The sequence below is a fragment of the Carya illinoinensis genome, chromosome 16 (genome assembly GCF_018687715.1).
Source record: "Carya illinoinensis cultivar Pawnee chromosome 16, C.illinoinensisPawnee_v1, whole genome shotgun sequence".
Taxonomy (NCBI): domain Eukaryota; kingdom Viridiplantae; phylum Streptophyta; class Magnoliopsida; order Fagales; family Juglandaceae; genus Carya; species Carya illinoinensis.
In genome coordinates this window covers 10454274-10468531 of record NC_056767.1, presented here as the reverse complement: position 1 = coordinate 10468531, position 14258 = coordinate 10454274, and the positions used below count along the sequence as shown (strand labels likewise).

General features: G+C 33.9%; 1 long non-coding RNA gene across 3 annotated transcripts; it reads left to right on the top strand.

The window, feature by feature from the left end:
• Window positions 1-727: 727 nt before the first annotated feature.
• LOC122299411 lies at window positions 728-11785 on the top strand. Of its 3 annotated transcripts, XR_006239687.1 has the most exons (5): window positions 728-885; window positions 2628-2692; window positions 3912-3973; window positions 4115-4293; window positions 4604-11785. It is a non-coding gene; the product is annotated as an uncharacterized LOC122299411 (long non-coding RNA). The 3 variants fall into 3 exon arrangements; XR_006239688.1 differs by lacking the exon at window positions 2628-2692; XR_006239689.1 differs by lacking the exon at window positions 4115-4293.
• Window positions 11786-14258: the final 2473 nt, after the last annotated feature.

Genomic DNA, 14258 nt, shown 5'->3' with positions numbered 1-14258 from the left:
AAACTGACAGTGAGTCTCTAAACACTCTCTACCAGAGGCACACCATAAAAACCTAACAAAACTAACCCAGTTGTCGCCAAAGATTGTGTACTAACCTGAGTCTTTAAGTTCCTGACAGATCAAATCAGGATTCCAACGAATCAACAGCGTGATATGAAAATAGAGTCAATAGAGAAGAAATAGAGAGAGCACGAGTGCATGTGATATCTTCGCAAATGACCGACTATTTCTGTTTTCTTCATTTTGGAGAACTGGAACTTGTTTATTTATCATGGGGAGAGAGGTCTTCGTCTTCAAGTGAGAAATACTGAGAGTCTCGACAACGGTGAAATAGAAATCGTCTTCAAGGGAGAGAAAATAAAAGGGAGGGAGGGAAAGTGAAAGAGGTAGGGTAGATCTGGGAAAATGTAAAAAAAGGAACCAAACTCGTTAAAACGGTGCGTTTTTATTTTCTCCAAATCAGACCCGTTTGCCCCGCGGCTGTACGACGTGACTGCAACAAGAGTTTTTCTTTTCATTTACCAAACCTGCCCTTAGTTAGTTTAAATATGTGAATTTAAATTATTTCTTCTTATTTTATTATTTTATATGATTATTATAATTTTTATAAATTTATAAATAAAATATAGTAAATAATTTAATTTTTTAAAATTATAAAATAAAATAAATATTAATAATTATATTATCACAATATTTTATTTAAAAAAAGAAAAAAAAGAGATGAGGATATTCCCATTTGCTTCCTTCAGACGCCTCGAAGCCAAGAAACGTCCAGGTCTCAACCTGTGCCTCACTCTCTCTTCTGCTGATGGGTGGTACGCGTGTAACACCTCCGCATTCAGAAACCGTGATGACGAATCCAATATCAAACCCATGGCTGGAAAGGTGTAATATTTTCCTTTCTCTATCTCTCATTTTTTAATTGACTTGAAAATCCCAAATATACTGTTTAGTTGCCGAGAAAATTTTGTGGAAGAAAAGCAGAGTTGTTCTTTCCTTGGTTTGCTTAATTTAAAAGAAAATCAGAGGGAGAAAACTTGAATTAGTTTGTTTAATTTTATGGCATATAACTTAAATTCTGATTGTCAAACTAATATTTGTTGTTCTTTCAAGTTTTTAGGGAATTAAAGCATCTTTGTTGGAACTACTTGAGCTAGAGGCCGAAAATGTTGAAGATTTTCAGAGAAACATTTCTCTAATTCTTTAAAATATCTAACATACTCACTTTATTCCGTATAAATGACCTTTTCTTTTCTTGTTCCCCCCCCCCCCCCTTTCCCTTTTTACCTTCCCCCCCTCCACCAAAAACATGATAGAGCCAGACAAGAAATCTATAGAATGGAATAGTAATTAAATTTCTCCTCACTTCGGGTGTGAAGAATACGACAATTCATTACAACACAACAACTCCTCTGACTTACAGTTTTACACACATATATAGTAACTACACATACTCTGGTAACCGTTAATCAGATAATACTAAAGAACTACACATCACAATATTATTAGTAATAACATATAACTCCTGGACATAACTACTTATAACTGCCATAATCCACGTGCACTCCATCTCTTGGGCCACACTCTGTTTTACACTTCTGTTTTACACTTAAGATTTTACTCTTTCTTAAGTTTCAACTCTGCCATCTGAGTATCCTCTCCAATGATCACATCCAAATACCTTGGATTGGCCTTCCTAATTCGACGAGGCCTATCAAAACAAAACTTATGCACCTTTCAATGTTGGAATAGAATAATTCTAAAAGCTCAACTTGTCAATAACGTCATGAAAAAAGTAAATAAATCATGTCTATGTCTGAAACTGAAAGCAGAACTTCTAGGCTAATGTCGAGGAATGGTAGTCAGCAATAGGCCATTTGTTTTTATTAGTATTCTATTTCTCGAATGTCTCTGCTTAATTAGTTAATTGTTTCATATAATGTTCTTGTCTTTTAACAAAAAATGGCAAGATGGTTAGTAGCAAATTGATTAGAAGCTATTGGATATGATGATAAACATACCAAGTTCTGTAAGGAACAAATTACAATATAGAGTAGTTGAATTTCAAAGGGAGGTCAAAATGCCCTACCTTTGTAAGCCCAATAAGATTGGCAATGTTAAGCAACAAATGTAAGTGAACATAAAATTATTTGGCATATTTGTATTTCCAAGTACCCCCATTTTTTTTTTTTTTTTTGATAGGTTCCAAGTACCCCCATTTAGGGGCTGTTGAAATTTCTTTTCTATGTTCATGTTATTTGTTTGGTCAATTTTGGTGATTGAGTGAATTATTGCATTATTTAAAGATCAGGAACTTCAGAAGCAAAATAGGATTTAAGCTTCACTCCATCTGTTTTGTTTGCCTTGATACCAACTTTTTAATTTGAGCTAAATATTGATATGATTGGATCTATTTGATTCACAATCCCATGATCACTGAAATCTTCATCACTTTCCTTTGAGGTATTGAGCATGGCCGAGGATGTTCCAGAGTCAAACAATGTTAATTTGTCAAGAATTTCATTTTTCAGTTGAAATTTTAATTTTGGCTGTTCTTTAGAATGCCTATATTTAGTGCAACATTCTTAGCTTGATTGAGATTTTTTTTTTTTCCTGGTTTGATGCAGTTGCAATAAAGCCTTGTTTAAGAAAGTGGTCATGTACCAGGCAGTGAGCAATTCCTTTCATCTAGGTAGATCAAATTGTTATTTGGTGTCTATTTGGTTGTGATGACCTGAAAGATTTAGGGATTGGGCTTAAAACATCAGAGATGCAGTCACTGAATGAGAGAAACAGAGAGAAAATAAAATACATATTTAGTAAATTGTTTGTGTATGGTAAGAAATAAATCTCATTCACACATTTTTCATTTTTTATGTGAACGATACTGATTTGCTGTATAGAAATGTTAATATACCAACCCCTAGGGGTTGGCTCAATTGGTAAAGGCTTTGGGCTTGGGGGTATACTCCTCCCAGGTCTAAGGTTCAAATCCCTTTGGGTGCAAACAATATCTAGGGGCCGTCGGACTGGGAGATTTTTCCCTTGAATTACCTGAGGTGCACTTGTGGGAAACTCTTTGCCGAGGGCCTGTGAACCTCTGGGATTAGTTGAGACACTGTTTCTGGACACCCGGTGCCAATAAAAAAAAAAATGTTAGTATCTGAAGGAAAGGACCAATTCCTCTAAATTTCCAACTTGTTTGGTTTTGTTGAAAAACTGTTTCATTTGTTAACCTTTTGCAGCACAAATTGTTAAGTGGCACTTCTGGGAACTCCAGTGCATGAGATCCAACATAGCAGTGCATGTTAGGATGGATTGACAACGTATTTTTAACATTTAGGGATTGTGCTTATAGTTTAGATATTTTTAACTAAACATAGAAAAATAATAAAAGTATAATGATTTTTTTTTTAATCTAACATTAAAAAATCTCTTGGATTAAAATTTATATTTGACTATAGTTTCCATTTTTTTTCATATTTTATCAAACGAGAAAATGCATGAAAGAGAGTCAGTTTGAAATGTTCAAATTCAGACTTTGAGGGGAAGGACTAATTGTTCTCAATTTTGGATATGTAACAGTCTTGATTGGTTGTTTCAAAAAGAAAATCAGTTGTCTTTTCACTGTTTAACCTGTTTATGTGGCACTTACGGGAACTACGGTACATGCGATCCAACAATATGGTGCATGTTGGGATCTGGATTGGCTATGTGAAGCTGGAATCTGACACCATATTTTTAGTCACATCTGGAAATTATCTTGACAAAACCTGATGACTAACTTTTAGGGTGGGATATTATGTTGAACCCCTAAGAATAAGATTTTTGTGATATTGCAGGCTTTTCTTATATCTATTGAAAGTTGAATCCATAATTTGCTTATCAGTGTGCATGGCGTTTCTTTGTAGATGTTGGATGCATCACACACACTTATCTACAGATGAGCTAAAGAGACAATTTGATCAAGAAGGTAGGGAATAAAAGAGAGAAATGTAATAGTTTTATATTTCATTATATGAAGTGTTAATACCTGATTACTTAATATGTAATTCTTATTTATATGTTAATGCTATGTGCATCTAAAATCATAAGAATAATGTACAAACTGCAGGATTAGTCGCATCTACTAAGCATTCCTTTGCTGAATAGTTGATGCATTCTCATTTGTTAAGAATAAAGTGACACTATTGGCTATGCTAAACATGCCAAGTTCTATCAAAAGCAAAATAAAGAACTCGAATTTCCTGAAGACTTCAAACGTGCCCTAAACCTGTAAGAGATTATCCAAAGGTATGATATTTTTTAATCACCAAGAGTTCCTGTTTAGGTGCTGTTCAAATTTCTTCTCAATGCCTCGTGTAGTTTTTTGATGGGCCAATGTTGGTGACTGGATTAATATGTAAGATCAGGAACTTTACAAACAAAATTGGATTCAAGCTTGAGTTCATCTGTTTTGTTTTCCTAGACATAGTATTGTTAATACTAAATTGCCTATTTACTTGATAAAATAAAATCTTATTTTACCTTAAGAAAAAAAAAAAGAATGCTCTGCGTGAGCCACAAGCGCACTTGGATTAATTGAGATTTAATTTTCCTGCAGGTTTGATGGAGCTGCAGCATGGCTGTTGAAAGGGGTTTTGAAAGTGGTCTTGTAACTTGCAGTAAGTGCATTCCTTTCACCCAGTTAGATCAAATTGCTATACGGTGTTTATATTGGCTTTTCCAGCTATTATATCTACTCATTTCTTCTCAAGTTGCATTTTTTTTAGCTTTATTTCAAATGAATACAATCCGGTTTTGTGAGTATTTTGCTGCTAGCTTGAGCATTTTTTGTATGATTCTCAATCTTTTGATTGGATTAATAGTATTTTTTTGGGAAATAAACTAAAATGTTAGTGGTTCAGGAATTAGAGGCTATGCTGAATGAATTTAAATGAAAAGAATAAACTTTGAAATGAAATTTTAGGAATTGTGCTTTAATTTTGATCTTTTGTACTTAAAACATGAGATGCAATCAGTGAGGGAGAGAGGGAGAAAATAATTGATATGTATATTTCATCAAATAACATTTTAGGGCCTTAATAATATGATTGTTGTGACATTCAATATTTTTTTTTTTATCAGTGCATGGCATTTTTTTTTTAATGTTGAAAAGCTTTACAGACGTTCTTATGCGTAGAAGTTCAAAAGAGACTGTGATCAAGAAGGTAGGGAATTATAAAACACATTATCTGCAGTTTAAAAATGCCTGATTGAACTCTTTATTAGAACTAATTTCTATCTACATGTTTTTGCCATGTGAATCAATTAGAAAGATCAATACATGTAGAATAATATATACACAAACTTAGGGATAGCCATATGAAGAAATGAGGGTATGGACTGCATAGTGCGCTTGCACACATGGGAACATGGGTATGTTTGTTGTGCTGCGCACAACAAATGTATGTATTGTTGTAACTTGCAGTTTTCTAGTAGTTCATAAACTTCTGTTCATCATTGTATACGTCCACGGGGTTTTACCATTTTCCAAACTGGTTTATAGGTTAGAAGAAGTTTCTAAAAGATTTGAGGTTATATCAAATTGATCTCTCCGTCCAAATTTCATTAATTCATCCACAAAAACTTATAAAGTTGCATTTTTTTACCACGTTATGAAAAATCATGGACAGACATGTCACCTACGCATGAGTCTAAAAACACAACCTATCACATCAACCTAAAGTATTAAAAAACTAAATATACAATGAAATAAAGTGTACAAAATAAATCAATTTAAAATAATCAACTTCATTAGAAAATGAAAACTAAAAACTACTTAAAAGCTTTCAATAAACAATTGAATTTAAATTATAGTCAGATAGGAAAACTTTAAAAAATTAAAAAATTAAAACTTAATATTAGAAAAAATCAGAGTGGAGGGATCATTTTGATATATGGATTTTTTTTTTTTAAATAGTTAGTAAGAATTTTATTACCAAGCATAGGCATAGCCTAAGTATACAGGAAGTATACAAAGGAAATACCTACTACACACTAGAAAGCAGGAAACTACGATAGAAACAGATTCAGTACATTATCATCATTCCTTACAAATATCCTATAGCCCACAAACTCAAAGTAGAAAAGAAAAAATAGCGAAGATCTTCAAAGTGGAGGGATCAGTTTGATATATGGATGTTACTTTAAGGATCTCCAAGAGATGTTTTCAACTCGAGGTACCAGTTTGGAAAAAGGTCAAAATGTTTCTAGTTGAGTCTACGTGCATCTAGAGTGCCTCGGACAGCTTTTGTAGGTATTTTAAGGCCTACAATTTTCTAGTAGTTTATAAAAGAATCATATTGAATATTAAAATGAAGAGGCGATGAATGAGATTGGAAAAAGTTAAAGATGTACAAAGTTAAAGATATTTTGTTCCGTGGAATTAGAAGGTAATGAGAATTTATTGGGTTCCCCCAAAAGTGGACAAAACCAAGATGGAGGCTTTTGAGAGAAATATAATGATGTAAGCATTCTCTTCCATTTGTTCCCTATAGGAGTGGTGTTCTTTCTCTACATTTCATTTCCCTTGGATAATTGCATTCCCCCCCATCCAAAATTGGTTCAAGGATTTTATGACCTAATAACAACTTATTAGTCGGTTTACTGAATTTTTTAGAAATCCCTTGCGTGAATCTTAGTGATGTTAGAAGTTTTTGCATGTAATGCTATGGTTGAAGTTTATTGCATTATGTTATATAAGATTATATTCTCTACAAAAAGTTACATGTTTTTGTCATAAGGAAGTAAATATATAGACTATATTATGTACAAACACAACATTTGCAGATAAGGCCATTTGTAGAGGTAAAACTCTAGGCCACTATTGAACAAGTAACTGCTACAGACCATCTAGATGGATTGGGCACTCTTTATTGGTACAACCTATTTAATCATACTTGGTCTTTAGATTTTTACCAAAACAGCATTCTTTACCCCACCATTGTTCAACATAAGGGTATCAACACCACTTGACTACAAACTAGCAAGATCAATTATGCAAAATAACTCAACCGAACTTACAAGTTTCCTTTGTATAGGAAGTGCTAGACAACAGTCTCTCAATTGGCATGTTGTTTGCATAGTTTTTGTATAGGAAGCTTTTAAAGACAATTGAGTTGAATATTTTGTAGGGCTATTAATTTTTTACACTACCCACGAACTCAATATGAACTCGATGCATAATAATAGGGTTAGGTTTGGGCATAATCAGGTTTAGATCATTTTGGGTCGACTTGAATTTGACCCAGTGAGTAATAATTGGGATAACCCAGGTGATTAGCCAAACAAAAAGAATTATGTGGGTCTTTTGAGTTATTGTATTTAAAATGCTAAAATATAGCACTTATTTCAGATCTTTTGGTATACTTTTCTTGTATGCCTTTGTCTAATTATCGAACAGTAGGAATGATCAATACTTGTGAATATGTTTTAATTTTTCCTTTTTTAGCTTTTAATTTTGAAAACAAGCTGTGTCGGGTTAACCACTAAAATTGGCATGTTGGATTTGGGTTGAAGCAAAACCCATTTAATTATTCAAGTTGCTTTCATGTTGACTTAGAAATGACCCCGAATGATTCGATCCCGAAACAACCAGTCCCTATTAAGAACCCTAAAATTATGATAGGTTAAAGTTTTGGACCCTTAAGTTCTGATTCTTTTGTTGGTATTTGCACTTTGACCCATAAACTTTTTCTATTTTACTTCTCCTATATTTTTGTTTCTATACTTATTATGTTTTAAGCATTTGAAGTCCTGTACGGCCTAACACTAATTGCCAAATCCAACATTTCTATCTTCATTTTAGCATGCCCCATGCCCCATCTTAATATTCATGGGCCGAAAATCTTATGCAGTTTCAACCTTTATTTTTTAACAAACCAGATCATGTTTCTGTACATCTAATGACCTTGAATCACAGGAGATTCTAAAGTAGGCTCGCCATTTAATGAAGAAGGTTCACAACCCAAAATGCTGTAGCATCATACAATCTTTGGATATGATATGCATTTTTTAGATTATCAAACTCTCATAATGATATTAATATCCAAGAACATTCTTATATTTTTAGAGAGTTTGCTGAAGGACGTGCTTCCTGGATGGAAATGACTACTAATTGAGATATTATCTTGTTGATGGTATCTATATCCTTCGTGGTCGACATTTATCAAAACAATTTATGCTCCACATGGCAATAAGAAAAGACATTTTGTTGTAGCCCAAGAGTCGGCATGGATTGATGTAGAATAGGCATTTGGAGTGCTTCAAGCACGATTTGCAGTTGTAAGCAGACTTGCACAATTTTTTAATCGTCCAACCCTAAAAGAAATTATGATGGAACGCATAATTTAACATAACATGAACGTAAAAGATGAGCGATATTCATACAAGTAGGGATGAGTAACTTGGGATTCTAAGTTGTCATTCAAGGATGCCATGAGGTTAGTCATGATAGCTTTCTCCTCCCTTGAAGATATGAATGTCGCTCATATTTTACGATCATGTTATGCAAAATTATGCATGCCATTATAATTTATTTTAGGGTTTGACAATTAGAAAATCGTGCAGGTCCGCTTACAATTGAAGCAATCCAAGTGCCCGTTTGATATCTTTCCTAGCTTATTCTTGAGTTATAGTAAAATGTTTTTTCTTATTTCTAAGTGGAACATGAATTGTTTTGACAAATGTCAATCACGAAGGATGCATACCATTGGCAAGATAATATCCTATTGTGTAGTTATTTACATTGATTTAGTAGTTGACTCTGGGAGCACGTCTTTTTGCAAGCTCTCTAAAAGCAGAAAAATGTTCTAGGACATTAATATCATTATGAGATCCTAATAACTCAAAAAATGCATGTCATATTCGAAGATTGTATGACCCTATGACTTCCAACATTATCGTTGGTTCATGAATATGACCACAAAACAATATCCAAAATTACGATGAATATGAATTTGGGACAATTTTTTCATTTCCATTACATTCTTGAAAACCCACGATTTTCTCCAGCTGCTAGCATTGTCATTTGGTAACCTTAGATATTGATCGAAGAATATGCAAATTTACAGCCTTAACAAACTTCTTCAAACACTCAGTTGTTGTATTTTCTGCAATACATAATTTTTTTTAAGAGTGGAATGCCCAAGCCTTCTAACAACATTTCTTCTTTGGATGAAATATGATTCGTACCCGTCAACTGTAGCTTGAATACGCAAAAAATGAGGACACTTGAAACCTCTTACAAGATACATTCAGGGGATATAAGATAAAAAAAAGGAGAAAAATTGTGCAAAGAAATGGAAATGAAAATGTTGGTGAAACTTTAGGTCTTATCTATAGTTGAAGTTTTGAGTAAACCAAACTAAGGTATATTCTCTTAATATACTCAAGAATATGTGAGAATATTCTTTTACAACTATCGAAAATTGATATATATAATATTTTTTCACAATTGTCAAAAATGGATATTCTCAAAATTTGCAAACAATATCTTGAGAATATTTTTTCACAATTACAGAAATGAATATTCTCATAAAATAGTTGAAAATATTCTCATAATATAATCTCTTTATTTATATATATTTTGAATCAATTTCAATTTTGGTTTGACTTATAAATTTGCATTAGTTTGAAATAGAACATAATTATATGACATTGAATGTAAGGAGATATTACAAATATCATAAGATATGATGATGTTATTGGTAGTTAGAGGAAATATTTGAACTGAATCAAAAAATACTTAAAAGGATATAAAAAATAATAATAGATAAGCTGACGAATGGTATATTGTAAAAGTCAGCATATAAAATAGAAAAAGTGAGTTTTGTTAATGTGTTTTAAATGACAGTATAAAAAAACCATTGTGGGTGCTCTAATAACATTTATAGACATATAACAATGTATTCAGTTCGCTCTATAAACTTTTATTTGCTGAGATCGTTTACTTTTACCTTTACATATCTCATTATATATAGAGTAAACTGAATATATTTACATACATACATACATACATATATATATATATATTATGTTTTGAAGAATGATGGAGCATGTGAGGAGAGAGAGAAACAAAAAAGCCAGGTGGCCGAAATGCTGCCAACCTAAACCTAGAGTGTCAGGACTAGGCAGTAGGCAGACAGTAGATAAGCCCTACTTGACCGACTTTGCACTTTTTAATTAAGCGGTAAGGCACCTGGCACTATTAATAGGGGGAGCATTGGATAACTTGTGTGTAGTGAGAAGTGAAAAGCGGGAGAGGGTAAAGAGGTGAGGTGCGAAGTGTAAAGTTGGCAAGGAAGGCAAGGAAAAGGAAAAAAAATCGTAAGTAGAGGTTCAATATGCGAGGTGAGGAAGAAAAGGGTTTTATGATTGATCAATGTAAGTAGAAACTGTTCAAGTCCTATGAACAACTTTTGGGTTAATATTTGTTGTTTCATAACTGTTATTTAGTTTATTTCACTACTATTGCTAATCCAACTGTTATTCCATATTTTCTGACTCATTATTTATTGTTTTCCTAGATTTGAGTCTTGACTAACCACCTAACAGTTTATTATAACTATGGCTACCCCTAACATTTTTATAATCTAGTTAGCTAGACCATGATTCTGTTGTCATAGTTATCATTTTCTTTTATTTTGGTATGGTCTCATGCTGGTTTATCACGATGGAAATCATATGCTTTTAGTCAGATATAATTGAAGATAAATGAATTGACAACTTGTGCTATTTTTCCTTCACTCAGCAAACATTGCACATGTTTGTATAGATGACATTGCTTTTGATCATGTCATTGATGGTATTATGAACATAGGTTCAGTCATTTTGTAATAAAAGACTCAACAAAGGATGTTTCAATCCTAAGACTAGCACTAGGCTGATTAGAGACAATGCAATATATCCAACGGAGGATTAGTCCTTAGGGGTATGTATACCCCATGCTAGGAGATCACTAAGGTTTGGTTTGGTAACAAATTTTTTTTATCTTAAATTCAAAATTCTCATCTCATCATTACAACTTTTCCAAATCCCTATACAAAATATAATAAATAATTCAACTTTTTTTTAACTTTTTTAAATCCCAAAACAATAATAATATTAAAATATAATATTTTAATATTTCATCTTAAAATTCAAAATTTTCATCCCACTTACCAAACCGAACCTTAAGTCCTATGAGAGGACATCTGTTTGGAGGCTGAACAGTGAATAATGCAAGTTAAGGAGGGAAAAAAAATTTGTTGAGATAATTGTTGCAATAGTTGATATTAATAAGCCTGATGATAACTGTTTAGGCCATTGATATCTACTTCATATGATAATAATTCATTGTATTTTCTACTGTTCATTATTACTTATTATTTGCTCCTTGTTATCTGTGTATGGATAGTCTGCGAGTCTTCTCCTAGAGAGACATCCATTTAAGGATAATTAACGGCCAATGGCAGGACAAATGTCTAACCTCCCAATAGTCGAGTTATACTAGCCCCCGGCAGCACCCGTGATGGTGATCCCTTCTCCACCAGGAAACAAGGGGACTTAGAGGACTTGTTCTGTGAGGATGGGGATTTGAGCGGAGCTTATCCTTAGGACAAATAGGAAGGGTGCCACTACCATCCAAGGGAGAGGAAACTTTATATATAACCCTTTTATGTTTTAGGACATTTTTGTAATCCACTTTTCTGTTAGTACATCTCCCATATCCATCTTGTTTTCTTAATATAACATAGTTCTTTCATGTGCCAATAATCATACATGAAATGCATGAGCATGATTTCCTTTTGGATTTAATTGCTCACCGCATCTTGAGCAATTCAGGGAATAACGATGCTCATTCCAAGTGAGCAACCTCGGCGAGGAAAGTAAGGGGGGATTGAGTCCGAGTGGTAGGTGAGCAAAACTGCTAGGTACTTGCCGTCAGGCGAGCAATATAAAAAAGAACCTGGATTGTTTTCTGACTGTTTAATGATATTGGGTCATGAAAATTATATTCAGTTCGGTACAATGTAAAAATCCTAAAATGGAAATATGAAGCTGACCAAATCTTAAATATTCGGTTCGTTAGGTTTCACTTTAGAGCCTTATCGCCCCCTTGATTGAGGAGATATTGGCGGTAAACCAAGTCACTTACCTCAAACGGCAGTTTTCAATGTTGGTCGTCTACATAACTCTTTTGTTGGCTCTCCGTGACTACCATGTGTTCTTCTATGAGCTTCAACTTGTCTTTCAAATACTGATTAGTAGGTTCTCCTCTACTTCATCATGTACAATGCTTCACATGGAGCCATATGCTCAATGCTTCATCCTATAGGCGAACTGGCAAGGGTAGATGGCCGGCCCAACTTCCATTAAACTTCAAGGCACATATCCTTAGCATGTCCTTCAATACTTGAATGTTGCGTTCAGGCTGAACATCTGTCTAGCAAGTACACTTTGTCTTAACTGGTGCATTCATATGTCTGAATCATTTTTCCTTTCTTCCCGGATGTATTTTTGTTAAAGCAAATCTCGAGTATGAAATAGAGGTTCACAAAAGAAAGTGATCATAACAATCTCGCTTTTTATGGTTTTTGTTAAATGGTGGTGGTTTACACACTCCTAGGAAGTCTCTCGGTGACAACAAATGCTCGATGTAGTCCCCACAGCCGATTGCGGACTCTTCCCTGATGTGGAGGTAAATCGAGCATGTAAGTCTAAGAATTGCTCTTGGTACCCCATGATGCCTGGCAGTTTACAAAATATATAGTTGTCCTAGTTTTTCCCTAAGACTATGTTCTTGATGGCAAGGAGATGGGCACTCCTAGTAAATCGATTAATGATCACCTATATGGAATTATATCCACTTACGAGGCAATCCTAATGTGAAATTCACCGCCATTTCATAACGTTTCCAGTTTGGAATGAGCAGAGGGGGTAGAGATCCTTCCAATTTGTAGTAGGGCTGAGCATTAGGGCCCCACAATCCTGACCCACGTGGGTAATGGGTGGGAAATCTGTGCATGTTAACTCGAGCGGGCGAGCAGATGCCTTAGAAGATAAATTTAAAATGGGCGGATGGCGAGTTGGATTCTACCCAACTACGCTTTACTCGCCCTCCTGCACTTCACTATGTAAGGAAAAAAACATAGATTCTTAAGCTTTTCCCATCTACGTTTACCCTGCTGTTACTCTCTGCATTCCTCTTCCCAAATGCCTCCCCCTTCCATCTCTTCTTCTTCTCAATTTTTTCTTCTCCTCCCTCTTCTTCTTCTTCTTTAGTTTTTTTCTTTCAGATTATTTCTCAACACAAAGACGTGGGTTTCGGCATAAAGGCTTCGAGGGTTTCGGCATAGAGATTCATTCCATGATATCAATGTAGAGATATCGTTAAACATGTTTTTTGGGGTTTCGCAGAAAAGATCTCAAGAGATCTCATTGGTTGGGTTTTTCTTCTTTTGTTGTTCTGTGGTTTTGCATAGGGATATAAGAAATAAAAAATAACAAACCGACCGGTTCAATCTGGTTCACAACCTTCATGTTTTGAAAATTGATTTGGACCAAACCGAACTTATATATATATATATATATATATATATCAATTTTTTATATTATACATAGTATCAAACTAATACAACATGAAACTTTAATCTTATTATTTATGCTTCTTTGATATAAACTTACTGTTAAACATGAACTTTAATCTTATTGATCTTTATATATTAAGTTACATGCTTATATAATATGGTATAAGTTAGAGTACAATTTTGATATATATATATATATATATATCAATGATAAATGCATTTTTATGAGCACATTTTTAGCATAATTTTTCATTTGGGTTAGAAAAACCAATTAGCCCTACAAAAAAACTCAAAACGAGTGTCACATGTAAAACCGAACAGAACTGCATCAAAATTGAAAAGATCAAAACTTCTTATTTCTTGGATGAACGGGTCTGTATCGATTTTCAGGATCCCAAAACCGACTTAAGAAATGTCCTTCTTCATCCCTTCATACCAACTTCACTTCTTGATGTCCCGGTGCATCTTAGTACTCCCGTGTGTATCGCGTTGTAGAGGTAGGCCCTTTGGTTCTAGTCCCCCGTCAAAGGGTACGGCCTGCCCCAACCCTGTATTATCGCAAAGGTTTTACCATGTGTGACTATGTTATTGACAGCTAAGCTAGGGGAAAATGTCAATTGTTATATATATATATATATATTATAACTT